Source organism: Rhinoraja longicauda, chromosome 32 (assembly GCF_053455715.1).
Source record: "Rhinoraja longicauda isolate Sanriku21f chromosome 32, sRhiLon1.1, whole genome shotgun sequence".
Taxonomy (NCBI): domain Eukaryota; kingdom Metazoa; phylum Chordata; class Chondrichthyes; order Rajiformes; family Arhynchobatidae; genus Rhinoraja; species Rhinoraja longicauda.
This window is the reverse complement of record NC_135984.1, coordinates 24,061,581-24,085,433: the sequence shown is the minus strand read 5'-3', so window position 1 is coordinate 24,085,433 and position 23,853 is coordinate 24,061,581. Positions and strand designations below refer to the sequence as shown.

General features: G+C 46.2%; 1 protein-coding gene across 3 annotated transcripts in view; it reads left to right on the top strand.

Moving 5' to 3' along the window:
- Nucleotides 1-23,853, top strand: part of LOC144608783 (fasciculation and elongation protein zeta-1-like) — a 71,340-nt gene that overhangs the window by 22,486 nt on the left and 25,001 nt on the right. The gene's annotated exons all lie outside the window — the stretch shown is intronic.

Below are 23,853 nucleotides of genomic sequence, written 5' to 3'. Positions count from 1 at the left end.
CAGTGTTAGGGCCGAACCAGAATAAGGTACATTTTACAGTATGTGCATCAATCTCTCCCAAGAAGCAAAAGTAATAGAAACAGCAGAAGCTGAAAATCTGATATAAGAATTCTGAAAATCAGTAAAATAGTCTTGCAATGCCAGAGACTCAGATTCAATCCTGACCTTGGGTACTGTCAAGGTTTGATAGTACCCAATCATTGGGTACTATCCAAGGATTGGATAGTCCTTGGATTATCCCTTGTCCCTTGTTTCATATTAGGCCCGAGGGGAGTTGTAGGCCCAGACACTGTAGGCCCGGGGGCTGCTGCAGGCCCGGACACTGTAGGCCTGGACACTGTAGGCCCGGGGGTCGCTGTAGGCCCGGACACTGTAGGCCCAGACACTAGGCCCGGGAGCCGCTTTAGGCCTGGACAGTGTAGGCCCGGCGGCCCGGCACCGCCTAGCGGAGGTTGCGTAGCAATCCGCGTCCCGGCCCGTGCGGCCGCCATTGATGGAGCAGGAGCACGTGGCTGCTGGCTGGGTGAGGTCACGTGGGGCGCGGGGCGTTGACGTCACCTTTTGTCCCTTATTTGGGAGTGAGAAAGTTGGCAACCCCAGCCTGTCCTGACTTCGGCTTGACCTTGAGGCTCCGACCCATCCTCGTCCTCGATCCAGTCCGACCTCAACCCATTGACTCCTCGCTCCGCACTGGCCACAGGCTGCAGGCCGTGGAGCTAGTGGGCGGAGACCCCCTCTGTCGGCCGAGTGTGCGGGCGAGTCGGGCCTACTCGCTGGGTTAATTGACCCTCTGTAAATTATCCCCAGGGTGCAGAGAGTGAACGTGAAAGTGGGATATCATAGAACTCATGTGAATGGACGATCAATGATCGGCAAAGACTTGGTGGGTTGAAGGGCTTGTTTCCATGTTATTTTTTAATCAATCAATTGATTAAAATAGTGAAAAACCCCAGAACTAGCTTATTAGTTGAGTGATCAGGTTTATAACATTTGAAGGAAAATCAACTAGCCTCGGTATTAGATCCTACTTCGGAGTCAGAAGGTTGTCGGTCCAAACCTTATCCCAAACCTGAGCTGTTCAGTGCTGAGGGAATGTTGCACTTTCTGAAATGCTTGTTTGATGTGGTGCGTGAAACCAAAGTCCTCTCAAGTGTCCACTGACAAGTGTTGTGCTTGTTACCAGAGAGTAGGCCCCAGGCTGAGGAGAGGCCACAGTTCCCACCATCTCCAGCAGGTGACAGCTACGCTCACCGAGCCAGCCAGGTTCCAGCCCTGAGCTCAACATCCCGGCTCTCAGCTGCTGTGCCATTCACGTCAGCCCATCCCACACCAGGCAGCCTCGGATGCAGCCTCTGCATGTGGCCACAGCGCTTCACTGCCAGCTGTGCAGTGTGGAGATCCCCATATCCTTGCTTCAGCAGCACCAGCAGAGTGCCAAGTTCTTAACACAACAGTTCACTGCCTGAGCAGATGTCTCCTATGAAGCATAGATACCTAGGCCCAACTTGCCCACACTGACCAACATACCCCATCTATACTAGCCCCACCTGACTGCATTTGACCCCTATCCCTCCTAACCTTTCCTATCCGTGTACCTGTCCACATGTTTTTTAAACGTTGGGATAGTACCTGCCTCAACTACCTCCTCTGGCAGATCGTTCCATATACTAAGCACCCTTTGTGTGAAAAGGTTGCCCCTTGGGTTTCTGTTAAATCTTTTCTCCCTCACCTTAAAGCCGTGCCCTTTGGTTCTTGATTCCCCTACTCTGGGTGAAAGACTCTGTATTTTTACCCCATGTATTCCTCTTACAATCTTATATATCATCTCATCCTCGCTGTAGCTCAGGCCCTCCAGTCCTGGCAACATCCTCATAATCATTCCTGTGAGTGTTGACACTCTTGGACCAAGAGCACTACAGCAACTCAGTGGAGTGGTCTTCAGCAGGGTATACACTTGCCCGAAAGGAGATTCTGGTGTGTCACAGTTGTAATAAAACCTTGTAGGTGTAACATCCTTTTTGATATATTTTATACTCTTTCGTGTCAACAAGGGATTCTAAAAGCTATAATTCGAAGTACCTCGATGTTCACCGATGTTCTCAGTCTTGTGTTTTATGCTTTGACCTGTTTCCTGGTAGTTTAGTTTAGTTTGGTTTATTATTGCCACGTGTACTAACAGACAGTGAAGAGCTTGTTCCACACACTATCTAATCTGATCACACTATACATGAGTACAATAGATCTTCTTCTGGAACAGCACGCAGAGTTCTGGTGCCAACCTGCAACGTCCAAGACATTGGTAACAGTGGGAACAGTGAAACACTAACCTGTGCAGACCAGGGAGTGAGACACTAACCTGTGTACACCAGGGAGAGGGAACTAACCTGTATATACCAGGGAGAGGGAACTAACCTGTGTATACCAGGCAGTGGGACACTAAGGAGTGGTCACGGTGGCGCAGCGGTAGAGTTGCTGCCTTACAGCGAATGCAGCACCGGAGACCCGGATACAATCCTGACTACGGCCGCTGTCTGTACGGAATTTGTATGTTCTCCCCGTGATCTGCGTGGGTTTTATCCGAGATCCTCGTTTTCCTCCCACACTCCAAAGACGTACAGGTTTTTAGGTTAATTGGTTTGGTGAATGTAAAAATTGTCCCGAATGGGTGTAGGATAGTGTTAATGTGTGGGGATCGCTGGTCAGCATGGACCCGGTGGGCCAAAGGGCCTGTTTCCATGGTGTATCTCTAAACTAAACTAAACTAAACTAAACTAAACTAAACTAAACTAACCTGTGTATACCAGGCAGTGGAACACTACTTGTGTATACCAGACAGTGGGACATTAAACTGTGTATACTAGGAACACTAACCTATACAAACCAGAAACACTAACTGCAGTACCTGAAAGGTTTGGATGAGGATTTATCGTGAAGGAGGGTGCAGCAACCTGGAGGTCACTGGGTACTGTGGTGCAAATGAAGAACCGTGGACAGGAAAGTGGCCTCCATCTTCTGCATTTCGGGGAGTGTACTAAGTAACAGGGAGGCAAGTTACAGAGAAGGTGAGGAGGTTGCTGTTCGGTAAGTGGCTGTACTTGAGACCACAGAGGAAATTGCAAGTCATTTACCCCCGAATCTCTGGGCTACAGTGTTAAACTTAAAAAAAACCCCAACTGTATTAGATATATGAAAGAAATGGTAACATCGCCCTTTATTTACTGAGGAGAAACATTCGTTTTGATAGTTCAGCCTGGCATTGTTAACAGATGAAGTTCTGGAAGAAGGCTGGGGAGGCCAAATGAATAGACAATAGACAATAGATGCAGGAGGAGGCCATTCGGCCCTTCGAGCCAGCACAGCCATTCAATGTGATCATGGCTGATCATTCTCAATCAGTACCCCGTTCCTGCCTTCTCCCCATACCCCCTGATTCCACTATCCTTAAGAGCTCTATCTAGCTCTCTCTTGAATGCATTCAGAGAATTGGCCTCCACTGCCTTCTGAGGCAGAGAATTCCACAGATTCACAACTCTGACTGAAAACGTTTTTCCTCATCTCAGTTCTAAATGGCCTACCCCTTATTCTTAAACTGTGGCCCCTTGTTCTGGACTCCCACAACATTGGGAACATGTTTCCTGCCTCTAACGTGTCCAACCCCTTAATAATCTTATACGTTTCGATAAGATCTCCTCTCATCCTTCTAAATTCCAGTGTATACAAGCCTAGTCGCTCCAGTCTTTCAACATATGAGTCCCGCCATTCCGGGAATTAACCTGGTAAACCTACGCTGCATGCCCTCAATAGCAAGAATATCCTTCCTCAAATTTGGAGACCAAAACTGCACACAGTACTCCAGGTGCGGTCTCACTAGGGCCCTGTACATATCCTGAATGGATATTTTTAGGGCAGAGATAGATAGATTCTTGATTAGTACGCGTGTCAGGGGTTTTGGGGAGAAGGCAGGAGAATGGGGTTGAGGGGGAGAGTTCTATCAGCCATGATTGATTGGCGGAGTAAACTAAATGGGCCGAATAGCCTAATGCTGCTCCTATCACTTATGAAATGATCAGGTTATTTTAACCGCTTTCTCTTGTCCTGGGAAGTGTTTGTTCATGGTTTGAATAGGGTTATTGGACATCTTTACGGCGTGAAAAATCTGAAAAGTTAATAAAAGTTCATGGATGAAATTTGCATCTGAACAAAGTCTTTTTAGAGAACACATAAAAATCATTTGGACAGGTGCATGGTTAGGATAGGTTTGGAGGAATATGGACCAAATGCAGGCAGATGGAACTTGTGTAAACCGGGGCATGTTGGTCATGGTGAGCAAGTTGGGCTAAAGGGCCTGTTTGCACGTTGTATGACCTCTATGACTTTTCGTACTTGTCCCCTTGCATCTGAGGCGAAGCAAAGATATCTATCCAGCTTCAACCTGTGCTAGTGCAGGCATGGTAAGGGTGCTTGTGAAAGCAAAATGTGTTTCTGTGGTACATTTTATGATTTCAGAATACCCCTGACGGCCTTTACAGAAATGAAGTACATCTGAGTGTATTCTACATTATCATCTGGAAAATTGAACCACTTTTATATAGCAAAGATCCCAGAAGTGTCATACATAGATTTTTAGATTCATAGAGTTAACAAAACGTGCTTTGGCCCACCTCGTTCAAGCAACCAAGATGCCTATCTGAGTAATGAGTCATATTCTATCTGGGACATGTGACAATATAACACACTCTTGACTCAAGGGTGTGCTATTGTCATGTGTCCCAGATAGAACAAAGAAATTCTTACTTGCAGCAGCAAAACAGAATTTGTAAACATAGGTCACTAAACAATATAATAAACGAGGAAAAAAAGGTCCTATAAAAGGTATATATACATATACTCACATATACATACATTTACACATGTGTGTATATACATATATAGACACACGCACATACGTACACATAAAAACAAACAATAATAGTGCAAAAAGACATAACCAATACCCCCAGGTCTATGTAATTCAGAGCTCATTGGAGCACATTAATAACGTGATGGCTGTAGGGAAGAAGCTCTTCCTGAACCTGGACGTTACAGTTTTCAGGCTCCTGTACCTTCTTCCCAAAGGCAGGGGTGAGATGAGTTTGTGGCCAGGGTGGTGTGGGTCTCTGATGATGTGGCTGCCTTTTTGAGGCAGCGACTCCTGTAGATCCCTTTGATGGTGGGGAGGTCAGTACCCATGAACAACGTTTTGCAGTGTCCTTTGCTCCTGGGCATTGAAGTTTCTGAACCAGGCCATGATGCAACCAGTTAATATACTCTCTACACCTGTAGTAAATGCCATTTGCCTGCATTTAGCTAATATCCCTCTAAACTTTTCCTATCCATGTACCTAATCAAATACTAATGACCAAGTAATATACCAAAGGCCTAGTAATCTTTCCGACTACTGTTCTCACTGTCGCTGAGATCTGAGTGAACTGGCATTCAGACTGCACTATAACTGAACTCACTGGGATACCTTTTTTATTTTTGGCTTTGGGATAATAAAGGCGATGTTGGCTCACTTGCCATTTTAGCCGATCCAGTCTTAAACCCATTCTACTTCATCAGCAACGGTTATACAGTACCTTCTCATGTAGGGGTAATTAAATCTAGAATTCACACACTGTAGGGAGTGTTGTTAGGGTGGAATATGGGTAGTGATTTGGTAACTGACTACCCAACCTAGGGGTGGCACAGTGGCACAGATAGTAAAGCTGCTGCCTCACGGCGACACAAACTGGGTTCGATCCTGACCTCGGATGCTGTCGGTGTAGACTTTACACATCTCCCTGTGACCACGTGGGTTTTCTCCAGGTGCTCCGGTTTCCTCCCTCACTCCAAAGACGCACAGGTTTGTATGTTCATTGGTCGCTGAGATACTCCAGCACCTTGTGCATTTTTTGTTCCAAGATTCCTGCAGGTGTTGGTCTTTTGAACCAGGGGTCTTTGAGATGTTACTGAGGTTGAGTGAAGATGCTCGGTATCGTAAGGCCTTCTCACTGCTCACAACCTCGAGACTTCCTTCAGTACGAATTGAAATTCAGCTCGGGATTGAGGATAAAGCACTGGACATTCAATCCAAAATATCTGCACGTCACTGGAGACATGGCAGCACAGTGTAGCGATATCAATCGGATGTTAACGCACTTTCCCACTGTCACCCAGTAGTTGATTCTAAAAGCACAGACTGCTTCAAATTCTTAAGCATGGGGTAGATTTTCATTGTGTTTCTGACTAAAGATATTTCAGACAACACAGCAGGTCTTGCGTGGGGTGGCACGGTGGCACAGCGGTAGAGTTGTTGCCTTGCAGTGCTGGAGTCCCAGGTCCGATCCTGTCTGTACGGAATTTGTATGTTCTGCCCGTGACCAGCGTGGGGTTTCTCCAGGTGCTCCAGTTTCGTCCCACACTCCAAAAATGTACAGGTTTGTAGGCTAATTGACTCTGGTAAAATTGTAAATTGTCCCTAGTGTGTGTAGGACAGTGTTAGTGCGCGGGGATCGCAGGTCGGCATGGACTCGGTGGGTCAAAGATTCTGTTTCCGCGCTGCATCTCTAAACTGAATGACACACCAAAATCACTATTTGATTTACCAGTGAATTTTCTTTCATATATAAAGCATTTTACATTTCAACATTTCAAATACTTGTGCAGCAAAGTATCTTAATGAAACACTTTCAAATCATCTTTGCTGATGTTGCTCGGTATATTTAGTCCAACATATGCAGCAGTTTGCCACATCTTGAAGATAAATTATAAAATGCAACCTTGACATAACCAGGGATTGGCAGATATTTCTACCACCAGCATTGTAAGCTAATTGTGTTTAGTTCAGAGATTCAGCATGGAAGCAGGTCCTTTGACCCACTGAGTCCACACCAACTATCAATCGCACACTCGCACCAGTTCCAAGTTATCCCGCTTTCTCATCCACTCCCTTCACACCGCGGGCAGTTTTACAGAGGGCCAATTAACCTACAAACCTGCACGTCTTTGGGATGTGGGAGGAAACAGGAGCACCTGGAGGAGACTCATGTCTTCACAGCGAGAACGTGCAATCTCCACACGGACAGCACTCGAGGTCAGGATGGAACCCAGGCCGCTGGCGCTGTGAGGCAGCAGGTCTGCCAGGTGTAAGTGAGACTTAACATTTAGCTGGTTATGCAAGTCCTCTTTATTAAAGATCCGAGCCTCGAGTCCATGTCTAAATATGGCTCAAATATGCACGAGAGGCCATCGAACACCGAGCAGGAAACCGTGTGTACTCTACACACGCACGACTCCGTTTCCCAGCGTTACTCTGTGACGTGACTCTGGTGACTTCAGCAGAGGTGGAGATTTATTCTCGACCTGTCACTGGTCTTGGCAGCATTGGAGCCCTTGGGGATTGTGGGGAAGGCTGCTTGGTCTGCAAGGTTTGATTTGGGCAACGGGACACAGGATACAGCTCAGACTTAGCCAACTTTATATTTTATGACTTGTTTTGAATCTACCCACGTGAGGAACCTACGACACAGAAGATCCATCCAACATCCTGGCCTCACTGAGAGAGGCAGAGCTGGCCAAGGAAAGCCAATGATAGTCATTATGAATTAAATTTTACAAATAGTTTCTTTTCTGCAACTCTACTGTCAATACTGTTTAATGCAATACTTCCTCAGAAGGCGTAGGGAGTTTGGCATGTCCCCAACAACTCTCACCAACTTCTACAGGCACGCCGCAGAAAGCATTTGGTAGGGATGCATCTCAGCACGGTTTGGGAACAGCTCCATCCATGACCGCAAGAAATTGCAGAGAATTGTGGACGCAGCCCAGACCATCACACAAACAAACCTCCCTTCCCAATTCAACTCAACTACACTTCAGGCTGCTGCAGCAAAGCCACCAGCATAATCAAGGATGAGTCTCAACCCGATCACTCCTTATTCCCTCCTCTCCCGTCAGGCAAGAGGTACAGAAGTGTGAAAATGCACACCCCCAGATTCAGAGACGGTTTCTTCCCAGCTGTTATCAGGCAACCGAACATTTAGCTGGTTATGCAAGTCCTCTTTATTAAAGATCCGAGCCTCGAGTCCATGTCTAAATATGGCTCAAATATGCACGAGAGGCCATCGAACACCGAGCAGAAAACCGTGTGTGTATTCTCCACACGCACGACTCCGTTTCCCAGCGTTACTCTGTGACGTGACTCTGGTGACTTCAACAATCAACAACTAGAGGGTGGCCCTGAGCTACTATCTACCTCATTGGGACCCTCGGACTATCCCTAAACAGACGTTAGTCTAAACAGACGTTATCTTGCAGTAAACATTATTCTCCTTATCATGTATCTACACTGTGCATGGTAAATGGGAATAGCGCAGATGGCCGTCTAATGGTCGGCATGGACATGGCGGGTTGAAGTGTTCAATGACTCTATGATACTCCCCCAGCCCCAGACTTCAGTACACGATTGTAATCATTGTTATGGTCTTTCAGGTGATTTGATAGCATGCAACAGAAGCTTTTCACTGCACCTCGGTACATGTGACAGTAGACGAAACTAAAGCCTAGGGGTGGGGTATCATAGAGTAATTCCCGTTTACCAGCACTGGGTCCATTGTCTTCTGTGTCTTGGTGATTCAAGTACTCATACAGATGCTTAAATCCTTGAATGAATGAACGCTTTATTGTCACATGATAGGTCACAGTGAAATTCTATGCTTGCGTACCCAAGGTATGCAAGTAGTCGCCCTTACAAAGTTACAAAGTTACAAAGTACCCCCACGCCGGGTCCTCCATTGTCCACTGTTCTCCCCCCCCCCCCCCCTCCCTCACGGCTGGGCACGCTGGGTCCTCCATAGTTCACCGTTCTCCCTCACGGTGGTCCTCCCTCCACACCGGGACCCCATTGTTCTCCCCCCTCCCTCACGGCGGTCCCCCCATGACAGGCCCTCCTGTGTTCCTTCCCTCGGCAGCGGCGTCCTCACTTCCACGCGGCCTGTCCTCATCTGTCAGTCGTGGCGCCACCATCGACCGCCGCACCGACCTCCACTATCGCTGCCAGATCGTCTCCGGACGCCTCCATGGCATCGACCCAGACCCCAGCCAACTTGAACGTGAGCTTCGTCGACTCGCGCGGCTCCACCTTCGACCCGCGAGGCTTCGGCCTCAGCTTCTCAGCGGCCCTCCAGAAGGCATCGTGAAGCCACCTTGGCCACCTCAGTCCTTGCTTCCTTTGCCTCAACTATTGGCTTCACCCTTTAATTAATAGGAGGCGGGCATCTGACTCCGAGCACTCTCATTCCCAACAGGCATTGATAAGACCAGTTGAAGACCAGTTCATCTGGAGTTGAGATTGTCTCATGGCATTGCTGATATGCCTGTTGCTGCCAAAGGGAATAGAAATATGGACAGAGGATGACAGTAAAAGGTTGTGTTAAAACTGGCATTTGCCCTGCAGTTAGCTCCTGGCCCACCAGTAGCTGAAAGGTCTTTATTCAATGGATGGTTTAAACGTGGAGCCTGGCATCAGAGTGATGGGCCAAATGGCAGGTTCCTGGGCTGTAAATTCCATGTAACGTGTAGCTTAAAAATGAGTCGGTTATTCACCGAATATGTTGCAAATCCATGCTACTTCAAGGGGTTTCAATAACCTACCCTGGAAGGAAGGGAGTGTCTCATTGAACAGGCTGCTTAATTATCTTTCTGGCAATCAGCCACGCTTATTGTGTTTAATTGCTTCCTCCTGCCTCTCTACATCTTAAAACCGCAATTTGTGTTCTGTGTGTCTCACTGGATTGAGTTGGTACACGACATGAAATATAACTGGTACATTTTAAGACGTGAATAGATTCAGATGACCTGCTGAGCTACCCCAGCACATTGTGTTTTTTTAATCCTTTTTACATCATATACCCGGAGGTTGAGTTGCGTTATGGCTGACGTTTGTTGAGGCCTTAGCCAATTACCTCATTTTCATCATTCCTTAAGCTTTGAAATAGCTTCTCAAGGTATAAATGCAATTTCCTTTAATCTGAAATTCTCAATTTAACAAAGCAATGGTGCCAGGAAAATCTCACTGTGAATCGTCAGGCATGTATAAATTACCCGGAGTGTCATTTTACAGCCATGGTGTTGCTTTTTACCAATCTGTTCTGTGATAAAATTCAACTGAATTGGAGGCTTAATAATGCCTCCCGCAGTTAGGAGAACGATTCAGCATTGTCTCATGCTATGGAAAAGAAGCACCTTCAGTAAAAATGCATCATTATTGTGAATTTATCAGTGAATGGATAACTCATTCTTTGTGTAGGAAGGAACTGCAGATGCTGGTTTAAATTGAAGATAGACACAAAATGTTGGAGTAACTCAGCAGTGTAGGCAACATCTCTGGAGAGAAGGCATGGATGACGTTTCGGGTCGAGATCCTTCTTTAGACTTTGTATTGGTCATTCCTTGTGTTGGTCGTTGCCACTTTAAGTATTGATTTTCTCTCCTCTGGGACTTTTTGCTTAAAAATTAATTCTCAGGATGTTGGCTTAAGAGCCTTTTACCTGATCTTGCAGGAAGATTCAGTGGTAAGCCGGACAGGGAAGGACAGACTGCAACCTCCATGTTAGTGAATCAGCAGGGGATTAATTGGTAGATGGGTGGACAGAGGGTGCAGGTGAGCAGGAGACAAAAGGGTGTAAGATAAAGAGAGAAGAGAAGCGAAATGAGAAGCTGGAAGATGGGATATAGGTGGAAGGGATGGGGGGGAAAGGGAACTAGGGGCAGGATAGTGAGAGAAATGGGTGGGATACAGGGAAGGAGGGGAGGTGGGGGGTGAAAGGAGGGTGTCACCTAAAATTGGAGAATTCACTACAAATCCCACTTGCGTAATATAAGGTACTATTCCTCCAGTTTGTGTGTGGCCTCTAAATAGTCATAGAGTCACACAGCATGGAAATAAGCCCTTTGGCCCAACTTGCTCGTGCCAACCAACATGTCCCATCTACATTAGTCCCATCTGCCCACCTGTCTAATTGTCTCTTAAATGCAATGATAGTACCTGCCTCATCTCCATCCACCGACAACTCATTGCATACACCCACCACCATTTGTTACGCCTCAAGTTCCTATTAAGTCTTTTCCCCCCCTCACCTGTCCTCTGGTTCTTGATTCCCTGCTCTGCCCAAGGGACTCTGTACATTTACCCGATCTGCTCCTCTCATCATTTTATACATCTCTATAAGATCACCACTCATCCTCCTGCACTCCAAGGATTAAAGTGCTTGTTCAACCTCCTCCTCTAGCTCAGACCCTCAAGTCTTGCTCAACCTCCTCCTATAGCTCAGGCCCTTGAGTCCTGGCAACATCCTCGTAAATCTTCTCTGCACCCTTTCCAGCTTGTTCACTTGCTGCAACCAGTCAACTTGCTGCTGCAAGCTGCAATTGCCCAAAATCAAAATCAAATTTGGGGGGCACAGCAGTAGAATTGCTACCTGACAGCATCAGAGACTCAGGTCCCAGGTTCGATCCCGACTACGGGTGCTTGTCTGTATGGAGTTTGTATGTTCTCCCCGTGACCTTGTGAATTTGTGGAATTCTCTGCCACAGAGGGCAGTGGAGGCCAATTCGCTGGATGAATTTAAAAAAGAGTTAGATAGAGCTCTAGGGGCTGGGCTAGTGGAATCAAGGGATATGGGGAGAAGGTAGGCACAGGTTACTGATTGTAGATGATCAGCCATGATCACAATGAGTAGCGGTGCTGGCTCGAAGGGCCAAATGGCCTCCTCCTGCACCTATTTTCTATGTTTCTATGACCTGTGTGGATTTCCTCCCACACTCCAAAGGCATATAGGTTTGTAAGTTAATTGGCTCAGTATAATTGTAAATTGTCCCTCGTGTGTGTAGGGTAGTGCTTATGTGCGGGGATTGCTGGTCGGTGAGGACTTGGTGGGCCGAAGGGCCTGTTTCCGCGCTGTATCTCTAAAACTGAAACTAAACTAAACTGAATTCAAAAATCCCTCTGTAAATCCCTCTGAGCTTATCTGCTTTCACCTTTCTGCTCTCAATCACATCATTGAGGGAAGGCTTCAGAGCAGTGTGGATTGCTTTGAACCAAGGTCCTGCTTGCAGGGGGGATAGGGTCAAGCAGCATAGAAACAGTCCCTGCAGTCCACCATGTCCATGCCCACCATCAAATTTCCAGCTCGCAGGCTCTCATTTACCACCTGGTATGGAGCCTTCCCATAATTTTCTTCCCATAAAAACTATAGAGAGTCGGTTATTATGTATATTCAAGAAAGGGATCATTGTTTTTGTGTTATTGAGGGAAACGGTGGACTTTGGGTTAGTGCAGGAGGCAGTTGTTTCTGCAAATGTTTGCAATTCTGGGAATAGAATTTGAGTTCCGTATTCCTCCTGTCTACTACAAACTGTTAGCAAGAATGGATCTCAGAGAAAAGTAAAGCAGAAGGAGGCCATTCGCCCCATTGAGACCATGCAAGCTCTTTGAAGGATTTTTAAAAGATTGGGTCCACAATGATTTAAAAAAGAGTTAGATAGAGCTCTAGCGGCTGGCTTTCTCTACTGGCTTCTAATATTTCTTTTACAAGTAGATGTAAATTTCCCTTTTAGAAGGGCATTGTTGAATCCATCAGATTTTTAGGCAGTATATTCCAGTCAGAGAGTCATTCAGAACGGAAACAGGCCCTTCAGCCCAACCTGTCTGTTCCAACCAAGATGCCCCATTTACACGTCCCACCTGTCTGCGTTTGGCCCATATCTCTCTAACCCGTTCCTATCTATGGCTCAGCTTAGAACATAATGCATCATTTAAGAAAAAATCCTTCTCACTGCTTTGATTTGTTCGGCCAGTTACCTTAAAGCCAACAGTCTGAGGAAGGGCCTCGACCCGAAACAACACCCATTCCTTCCCTCCAGAGATGCTGCCTGTCCCGCTGAGTTACTCCAGCACTTTGTGTCTACCCTCACCTTAAAGCCTCCGCCCGCCCGGTTACTGAAGTTAATTTCTTGAGCTTTAACTGCTTTTCACTTATTCTCTTTAAATGAAGAACATCCCAAGGAGACCAAGAACTTCCTCTCTTTGGTTCTGCCAGTATTCTTCCCTTCCCCTCTCTTCTCTTCTGAGGTAGTTCACTCCTTTCATTGTAAAAGCTGAGTAGCTGTCAGCATTCACCGGACCATCCAAAGTGGCATCTGCCCGTTCCCTCCACAGAACCTGCCTGAGCCGTTGAGTTTCTCCAGTACTTTGTGGTTTTCTCAAGATTCCAGCATCTGCAGTTCATTGTGCCTAGTAGTGTGGAAGTCTGCAGATGCCTGGTCACTAATGAAATTCTAGATTCCGATCAATAGGCTTGTGGATACTAACATAATCAAGATATATGGGGGCTGGGCAGAAGTCAGTTAAGACAGAGGCAGCATTTATATTTTGTGGCCTTTTGCTAATTTGATTTTTCTGAAACTATGCGAACAGGCCAGAACAAACTGTGTTAGAGTCACAGAGCCATACAGGACATAAAAAGGCCCTTCAGCCCAACGTACCCACGCCGATCAAGATGCCCCATGTGTAAGAAAATAACTGCAGATGCTGGTACAAATCGAAGGTATTTATTTCACAAAATGCTGGAGTAACTCAGCAGGTCAGGCAGCATCTCAGGAGAGAAGGAATGGGTGACGTTTCCGGTCGAGACCCTTCTTCAGACTGAAAAAAAAGATGCCCCATGTACACCATTCCCAATTACCTGCATTTCGCTCATATCCCTTTAAACCTATCCTATCTGCATAGCTACATTTTTCCTATCCGTGTATTTCTTTGTCTCTGGGATCTGTGAACTGCTCAGAGTTCATACATAATTCCTGGACTGTTTAACCTATGTTAGACAGGGCTACAATCACTCTCAGCTTCTCGGTCTCAGGATCATTCCAAAGGCATTTGAGACTGAGCTCATCACAGAAAAATAGTGGGAGGTGAGGGAGCAGGAGCAGGAATGGATGGGAGACTGCATAAAGCTAATGGGCTGAATGGTCTTTCTCTATGTCACTTGAGGAACATGCATGCAGTAAATTTAAGGCTGCTGTGCCTTTGCACATCTTGCAGTTTGTTGCTCGCAACTTTAGACTTTAGATCAAAGATAATATAGCAGAGCAAGATAGACCACTCGACCCTAAAAACCGTAGTACATCACGGCGCCATTTTAGTAGGCAGAAACTTGCAGAAACATTTTAAAAGAAAAATAATAAAAATCTGTGAATTGATAGATGAGATATTTTCAGCATTTTTATGGTATCATTACACATACTGTCCCCCCAAACAACATGATTACACTGCGAGAGGCAAAGCGAACGGTGGGTTTTGCCTACTAAAATGGCGGACGTTAAGGTCCTTTGCGTACTACACTTCAGTATAGGCGATTTCAACGGAGTGGTTCATCTTGCTCCTCGAGTATCTTTGCATTAGAGATACTCAGACTCTCGAACGGACCTCTCACATGTTGGGGGTGAATTCCCGATCTTCCAATCTATCTCGTTGCAGCTCTTGCGCTTTTCTTTCAATCTGCACTTTCTCCAAGTGGCTGCAATGCTAGATTCTGCAATCTGTTTGATTTCTTTTGCACGAGCTGATGTATTCATGTCTGGTATAAAACCAAAGCGATAAAGTGGAGTCAGAAAACATTGACATGGGATATCAACACTCGTACAAACCTATTGGTAAGATGACCCATTTCTATGCTATAGAATCCCGAATTGTGTATGTACTGGAGACCCACAAGAGGATTAAATATTTGAAAGACAGAATCATTTATTTTTAGATTTCTTTTGAACTGCTGCAAATTAGATTAGATCATCACTTCCTGAATGACAGCAGCAGGGTGGTATTTGAAAGGATACATTGTCCTGCAAGGAAATGCAAATCATGGGGCAAAATGCAGAAGCTGCCGACCGCTATACGCACGGCTGTGTGGCCCCTGTACATGGTACGAGAGCAAGGCAAATTAGCATTGGATATAATTAGCATTGAGTTAGCACAAGACTTGCCGGACTATCCCCATCACAAGTTTTCACCGGACTGCAACTCAGAAAACGCAGAGACGTTCTGGGCAAGAAAGGAGTTGGGCAGAGGAGCTGGATTTTGGGATCCCAGCGTTAAGGCAAGTCTGAAAATTGCAGATTTTATATAAAGTTGCAAGCGATGTGTCGGGTATTGAGCAGCACCTCACGACGCCAGAGTCCCGGGTTCAACCCTGACTACGGGCGCCGTCTGTGCGGGAGTCTGTACGTTCTCCCCCGTGACCTGCGTGGGTTTTCTCCGGGATCTCCGGTTTCCTCCCACACTTCAAGGACGTTCAGGTTTGTAGGCTAATTGGCTTGGTAAAATTGTAAATTATCCTTCGTGTGTGCAGGGTAGCGTTAGTCAAGTCAAGTCGAGAGACTCCTCCACACTCACCACATTCAAAACATCGCTGAAGTCTCACCTGTTCAGTACTGCCTTCAACCACTGAAGATCACCTCACCTTCTGTCTCCTTTCTCTGTTCATTTATTTATTTACTTATTTATCTATTTATTCATTTCCCTATGTTCTCAAAAATCTCTGTAAAGCGTCTTTGAGTATATGAAAAGCGCTATATAAATAAAATGCATTATTATTATTATTATTAAGTCAATTTTATTTGTATAGCACATTTAAAAAACAACCCACGTTGACCAAAGTGCTGCACATCTGATTAGGAAAAAAAAAAAAAAAAAGAAACATACAGTGGCAGGCAGCCAAACACAACGGCGCGGCCATCTTGAACAAAATGTTTAACTAAAGCAGAATGGTGCCCTGCGGCCGCGCCGCACCGGGCGATGGAAGGCCCCGCGGCCGAGCCGCACCGGGCGCTGTTCAGTCCCGTATATATGGTACTGGGAATCTGAGATAAGAAATTTGGCTTCTTTTTTTCAGAAAGGGAAACATAAAATAAATTAACAAAATTAAGAATACTCTGAATTCAAACTGAAATGAGTGATAAAGAGCAGACTGCTCTTTAAAGAGTGATCTGCCTGAGTATACGTTACATTGTTGGCATCCATCCATCTGAGAGAGAGAGATGATAGTGCGGCTTGGATGTTGTCCTGCTTGGAGAGCGGAATGAAGATACACTCCTTCCGTGTCTGTTAATCAATAACAAAAGGAGACATTTTCATCTATAGCCTAAAGTGGGTGTAAACGGTGTAAACCTTGGATGAGCCAGCGCTGCCGTCGCAGCTGCGGCTTGCCTGCAGTCCGTCTGTCTTTTGTGTTTTTTGTTGTTTTTGTATGTATTTTGTATGAATATGGTGTAGTGTTTGTATGTTATGTGGGGGGGAGGGGGTGGGAGGGAACGGGAACTGTAAAAAATTGTCTCTCCCGAACGGAGACACGAACTTGTTTCTGTGTCGTGTCTCCGTTCCCGTTGCGGCCTACCACCGGCCATGCACCTGGGACCACCTGGGGCTCTGGTTTGCAGTGCCCGCGGCCCGGACTCACCACCTGCGGCGCTGGCTGCCTGCGGATGCTGCGGGAGCGGCTGCGACTCGTCTCCGGAGGCTCCGGCGCGGGCCGCGTGGACGTCGGAAGCCCGCAGGCCCTTGGATGGGGGCCGACATCTGGAGCTCCGGCAGCGGCAGAGGCAGCGTGTTCGCCCGCCCCGAATCGCGGGGCTTGGGTCGGCCCGCCGCGGACCTTTCACCGTCCGGCGCGGCCTGGAATAGGCCGTGGACCTTTCACCGCCCAGCGGGCGCTCCAATGTCGGGAGCCCCGACCGCCTCGACGTGGCAAGTTCAACAGCCTGACCTCGGGAGAAGACGGCAGGGAAGAGAAAATACATTTTGGCCTTCCATCACAGTGAGAAGGGACTGGAGGAGACTCACTGTGATGGATGTTTCTTTTGTTTGGTGTTAGTGGATGATTGTGTGTGTTATTGCATTTTTATTGATTATTCTTATTGGTCTTAGTGTTTCAACTGCGGGTAATGTTTCATTTCACTACACATTTATGTGTATGTGACAAATAAACCACTATTGACTATTGATATAATTTCCTGTTAAATTGGGTTCATTGTTAAATTGAGAACATTGATTGGGGGGGGGAAACAACAGAAGCTGATAGTGAGAAGTTGAGAACAGAGGAAAGAAAGTGAGAGAGCTCTGACAACAAAGAAATAAATTAACAATGCAGTGATTGTGTTTGGGAGTGGCGTGGGGGGGGGGGGGGGCTCTATACACATGTAGACAATCTGTTAAAATGTGTTCACACTTTCACTAAATGTACTGTGCATTGTACTTTACTTGAAAAATTTAGTATGGAATTTCAAAAGCAGATCACAGTGTGCAGTAGCTATTATATTACATGTTCAGCATGAGTGAGGGAAGATTCATTTCTTTGCATAATGTTTCGAAACAATATTGCTGGAAATGATTGAAAACATTTGATTAAGGATATGACAATAATAAACCTGAAGCTATGATGTGTGATAAAATATTTTCCCACTTCATCACAGTCATCATTTTTCAGTCATCAACAAAGGCCTGTTTCCAGCTGTATATATATGATATGATATGATATGATATATGAAACCGATAGACAAAGTACTGCAAATGATGGAAATCTGAATGTAAAACAAAATGACTGGAAATTCTCAGAGGCCCAGTCAATTACTGAGAGATTGCAGCAGTAATGACATTTCAAGTCAATGGCATATTTCATCTAAAGTGAGAGAAATTGCAGATGCAACTGTTTATGACCTGGGCTTGTGATCTTGAGTTATAGGGGAGATAGAATAGGTTGGGACGTTTTTGTTTGCAATGTAGGAAGCTCTGGGGGATCCTGTTGAGGTGTTCAAGACTATGAGGGACATATTAAAGTTGAGTGCCTTTTTCCTCATAGGTAGAGGATTCTAAAACTAGAAAAATTAGGCTTAAGACAAGAGAGAGAGATTTAAGAGGGACCTCAGGGACAACCTTTTCACTCAGAGGATAGTCCATATCGGGAATGAGCTGCCCGAGGAAACTATAGAAGCAATACAGTTATGACCTTTAAAAGACATTTGATCAAATATATGCTAAGGAAAGGGTTTGCAAGGGTATGGGCCAATGCAAACAAATGGTACTAGATCAGTATACTTGGTCGGCATGGTCATGGTGGGCCGAAGGGCCTGTTTCAGTGTTGTACAGCTGTATGACCAGGAAAAGAACCAAGAGAAAGAGAGTGGGGAAAAAAACAAAGGAGATGGTCTGTGTCCAGGTGGAATGCCAAAATAGATACTGTGCCACCAAAGTTGGTGATAACAAAGGCAAGACAGTGCCATTAAAATACTATTATCACTGACTGCACAAAATAATGGAGCAGTAGTCATGATTTGAAGAAAGTGATCTTCTTCAAAGAGAAAGTGGGAGTACAGTGACCCAGCAGTAGAGCTGCTCCCTCACAGCGTCAGACCCGTGTTTGATTCTGACTATAGGTGCCGTCGGTACGGAGTTTGTACATTCTCCCTGTGACTACGTGGGTATCCTCTGGGTGCTCCGATTTCCTCTCTTATTCCAAAGACGTGCGGGTTTGTAGGCTAATTGGCTTCTGTAAATTATCCCTAACGTGCAGGAAACTGGGATAATATAGAACTAGTGTACGGGTGATCGACGGTCGGAGTGGACTTGGTAAGTTGAAGGGCCTGTTTCCATGCTATTTCTCCAAAACAAAACTATCTCAATGTTGACAACAGAATAGACAATAGACAATAGACAATAGGTGCAGGAGTAGGCCATTCAGCCCTTCGAGCCAGCACCGCCATTCAATGCGATCATGGCTGATCACTCTCAATCAGTACCGCGTTCCTGCCTTCTCGCCATACCCCCTCACTCCGCTATCCTTAAGAGCTCTATCCAGCTCTCTCTTGAAAGCATCCAACGAACTGGCCTCCACTGCCTTCTGAGGCAGAGAATTCCACACCTTCACCACTCTCTGACTGAAAAAGTTCTTCCTCATCTCCGTTCTAAATGGCCTACCCCTTATTCTTAAACTGTGGCCCCTTGTTCTGGACTCCCCCAACATTGGGAACATGTTATCTGCCTCTAATGTGTCCAATCGTGTGGGGATCGCTGGTCGGCGCGGACACGGGCGTTGAAGGGCCTGTTTCCGCGCTGTATCTCTAAAGCTAAATCTGAAAACTGAACTTGGAGCAGGGCCATTCTTTCTGTTCATCTGCGAGGATGCTCCTTGAAGTTCTGCCTCAGCCTCGGTAACAGGGTTTAACACAACCTGGCGATCCGACGCTGTACCACCACATTTAGACTGTTGATTTTTGTCGCCTCTGAAGCTAACAATCTGTAGCTGTGCAAAATCTGCGACTGGCGTGTCTTAGATCACCTGGTACTCAGCAGGGTAGCGCGTTCCGTTGCATTTTACATTACCTATCACATTGTCGTCACATATCTCATCTTTCACACTGCTGAGCAGACGAATCTCACACACACACACACACACACACACACACACACACACACGCACACACACGCGCACACACACGCGCACACACACAAACGCACACACACACACACACACACACACACAAATCCCTCAGCAGGGTGAATGTATTGTATTAAAGTATTGCATTAAACAGCATTACTGATAGAGTTTTAGGAAATAACCTTTATTTGCAAAAGATTTATAATTACTGTTGTTCACTTTCCAAAGCCAGCTCTGCCTCTCTCGGTGAGGCCAGGGTGTGTGAAGGACCTTCAGTGTCATAACTTCCTCACGTGGAGAGACTCAAAACAAGTCATAAAATATAAACACAGAATGCTGGAGTAACTCAGCGGGTCAGGCATCACCTCTGGAGGGAAGGAATGGGTGACGTTTCGTGCCGAGACCCTTCTTCAGGCTTGACCCAAAATGTCACCCATTCCATCTCTGGCTCAAAATCAGTATTCCATTTATCCTCATTTATTCTTTCTTGCCTTAACTTCTGCTGGCCTAGATAGCCTCTTTAATTTTAATTGTGTTTAATCCAATATACGCCAGATTGAGATTCAAAAATATAAATAATAGTTATACAGCATGGAAACAAGCCCTCCAGCCAAACTTGTCCATACTAAGCAAGGCCTCCATCAAATCTAGCCCCATTCTAGTATAGTTCAGAGATACAGCATGGAAACAGGCCCTTTGACCCACTGAGCCTGTGGCGACCAGCGATCACCCCTACACTAGTTCTATCCTACGCACCAGGGACAATATAAAGAAGCCAATTACCCTACAAACCTGCACGTCTTTGGAATCTGGGAGGAAACCAGAGCACTTGTGACAGGGAGAATGTACAAACTCCATGCGGACAGCACCCATGGTCAGGGTCGAACGCTGTGAGGCAGCAACTCTACTGATGCACCACTCTTACCTGCATTTGGCCCATATCCTTCCAAACCTTTTCTATCCATGGACTTGTTCAAATGTTTTTATAACCATTAATTGTATCCACCTCTCCAGCTTCCTTTGGCATTTTGGTCCATCCACCCACCACCATCTGATTGAACAACTTTCCACTTAGATCTCTTTTACATCTCTCTCTCAATCTCTCTCTCAATCTCTCTCTCAATCTCTCTCTCAATCTCTCTCCCAATCTCTCTCTCAATCTCTCTCTCAATCTCTCTCTCAATCTCTCTCTCAATCTCTCTCCCAATCTCTCTCTCAATCTCTCTCTCAATCTCTCTCTCAATCTCTCTCTCAATCTATCTCTCAATCTCTCTCTCAATCTCTCTCTCAATCAACACTTTAATAAACCGCTGTTGATGAGTTAAAGGAAGGCCTCCACTTACATAACATTTCCCACAACTTTGCAATATCCCTCTGTGCCCTGTAGTCAATTAATAAGTACATTTACGGTTGATGCTATATTGTAGGCAAGGCTGAAGTCAATTTGTACAAAGAAAGATTTCACCAGCAGTGATGTGATATTAACCATTGTCTTTTTTGTTTAAGTGCTTTGATTAGGTAGACATGTCACCAGGGAGAATTCATCTGCTTTTCTGACAAATCTTTCCATTGCATATATAAACACCACATGGGAGGTATAATTAGAAAACCAAGTTGCATTGCTGAGGTGAACTAGTTCAATTGTTGAGGAGTTGTGAATGGAGTTAACCATTCTCATAAGGTCATAAGTGATAGGAGCAGAATCAGGCCATTTGGCCCATCAAGTCTACTTCGCCATTCAATCATGGCTGATCTACTTCTCCCTCCTAACCCCATTCTCCCGCCTACCCCCCATAACCCCTGACACCCGTACTAATCAAGAATCTATCGCTGCCTTAAAAATATCCATTGACTTGGCCTCCACATCTTTCTGTGGCAAAGAATTCCACAGATTCACCACCCTCTGACTAAAGGAATTTCTCCTCATCTCCTTCCTAAAGGAACATCCTTTAATTCTGAGGCTATGACCTCTGGTCCTAGACTCTCCCACTAGTGGAAGCATCCTCTCCACGCACTCTATCCAAGCCTTTCACTGCATCAGCACTCCCACGTCCCTTTGCACCTCCGATTTCTGGATTCTCTCGCCATTTAGAAAATAGTCTACGCCTTTATTCCTGCTACCAAAATGCTATATTCCATCTGCTACTTCTCCGCCCACTCTCCCAACCTATCCAAGTCCTTCTGCAGAGTCCCTGCTTTCTCTAAACAACCTGCCCCTCCACCTATTTTTATATCATTTGCAAACTTGGCCACAAAGCCTTCAATTCCATCATCTAAATCATTAATATGAAGAACAGCGGCCCCAGCACCGACCCCTGCGGAACTCCACTAGCCACTGGCAGCCAACCAGAAAAAGCCCCCTTTATTGCCACTCTTGCCTTCTGCCATCCAGCCAACCTGCTATCCCTGGTAGTATCTGCCCTTTGATACCGTGGGCTCTCATCTATCTTAACAGCCTCACGTATGGCACCTTATCAAAGGCTTTCTGAAAGTCTAGGTAAACAACATCCACTGACTCTCCATTGTCTGTCCTGCTCTTTACTTCTTCAAAGAATTCCAGTAGATTTGTCAGGCAAGATCTCCCCTTCTACAAAATCATTGTCGGTCAGACATAGCTCCATGCTGCTGTTTTAAATGCCAGACATGATTACGTTTTTATGGCTGCTTCTGCTATTTGCACCAAAGAGGCCATTACCCCAACAGTATCCAAAATGGTGGACTTGTTTGAGAAGGAAAGAGGCAGACGAGACTCCCCCGGCTGTACTACCCACCTGTGTATCCTGACGGTTACCCCTCTATCTGACTGAACCTTTGGTGTAGCCGCCTCCATGGAACTACGATCTACAATGCTCTCTGCCGCCTATATGTCCCTCAGTGTGTCCAGTGCTGTTGCCACCTGAGCGGAGCTCCAGCTGGTTGAAGGAAAATCCCACAGGAACTGGCACAGAAGCATCGGTGGCACAGTGGTAGAGTTGCCGCCCCAGCGCCAGAGATCCGGGTTTGATCCTGACCACGGGTGCTGTCTGTACGGAGTTTGTATGTTCCTGTGTGGGTTTTCTCCGGTTGCTCCGGATTCTTCCCAGACACCAAAGACGTACAGGTTTGTAGGTGAATTGGCTTGGTAAAATTGTAAGTGGTCCCTAGTGTGTGTGTTGGATTGTGTGCGGGGATCGCTGGTCGGCGTGGACTCGGTGGGCCGATGGGCCTGTATCTCTAAACTAAACTAAACTGGGGCCCGCTGAATCGAAGGGAACTCAGGAACTGAGAGGGGGCCTTGGGAACTGGGGCTCTGGAGAGTTGGATAGGAGCACAGCAAACATTATCGAGGGAAGCCAGATGCTAAACCTTCGGGATTTCCAAATAGTCAGATTGTGGATTATCATAGTCCTACTGTAGATGGCAGTGTAGTATCTGTACTGGAAAATCTTGGCTGGTGGTATAACCAGTTCTGGGGTGCAAGTCCGTGGTGCTACAGATGGATGTTGTCTGTACCAACATTTAAAAAAACATTTAGACAGGTACATGGATAGGACAGGTTTGGAGGAATAAGGGCCAAATGCAAGCAGGTGGGATGAATGTGTATGGGGCATGTTCGCCGGTGAGGGCAAGTTTGGCCGAAGGGCCTGTTTCCACACTGTATGACTCCATGACTCTGCGATTAGGATCTCGAGAGGAGGCCAAAATGAATGATCCGGTTTGGCCTCCTCACGAGATCGCAATCAATAAAGAATTAAGTCTTCAGTTAAGCTGATTCTACTCAGCACTTCAACCGATCATGTCTTCAGTGCTCAGAAGCTCGTGTCCCATCAATGAAGATGTTCACGGAGCCTCTTCTTCTTGCATCTCCCACCACCATTCACAACCAGGTGGAATCGGACTCCCAGTTATTGGTCTGATCCCTTGCTGGTGTGATCACAGTGGTGCGGCGGGTGGTGCAGCTGTCTTAATGTTCCAGTGACCCACTTGAGTTCTGACACATTGCTCCCTGTGTGGAGTTTGCACGTTCTCCCTGTGACTGGAGGGGATACTCTGGCTTCCTCCCACATGGGCCTAGTGACATAAAACGATGCATTTCACCCAGGGTCTATGGTGTTACCAGTTCATGATCCTGATAAAAATATTGACTTTGATCAACCAATAGCTAGCAAATCTGCTGGCCCTGTTGATGGTTGGATAAGGACACCTCTTGCAGTCCCACACACTCTCCATTGCATTACATTACACTCCATTACAGCATCCCTGTCTGAATTAATTTGGGGAAGGGGTGGGATGATGAAAAGTGAAGCCTTTGTTAGAGAGATACAGGGCGGAAACAGGCCCTTCGGCCCACTGAGTCCGTGCTGACCAGCGA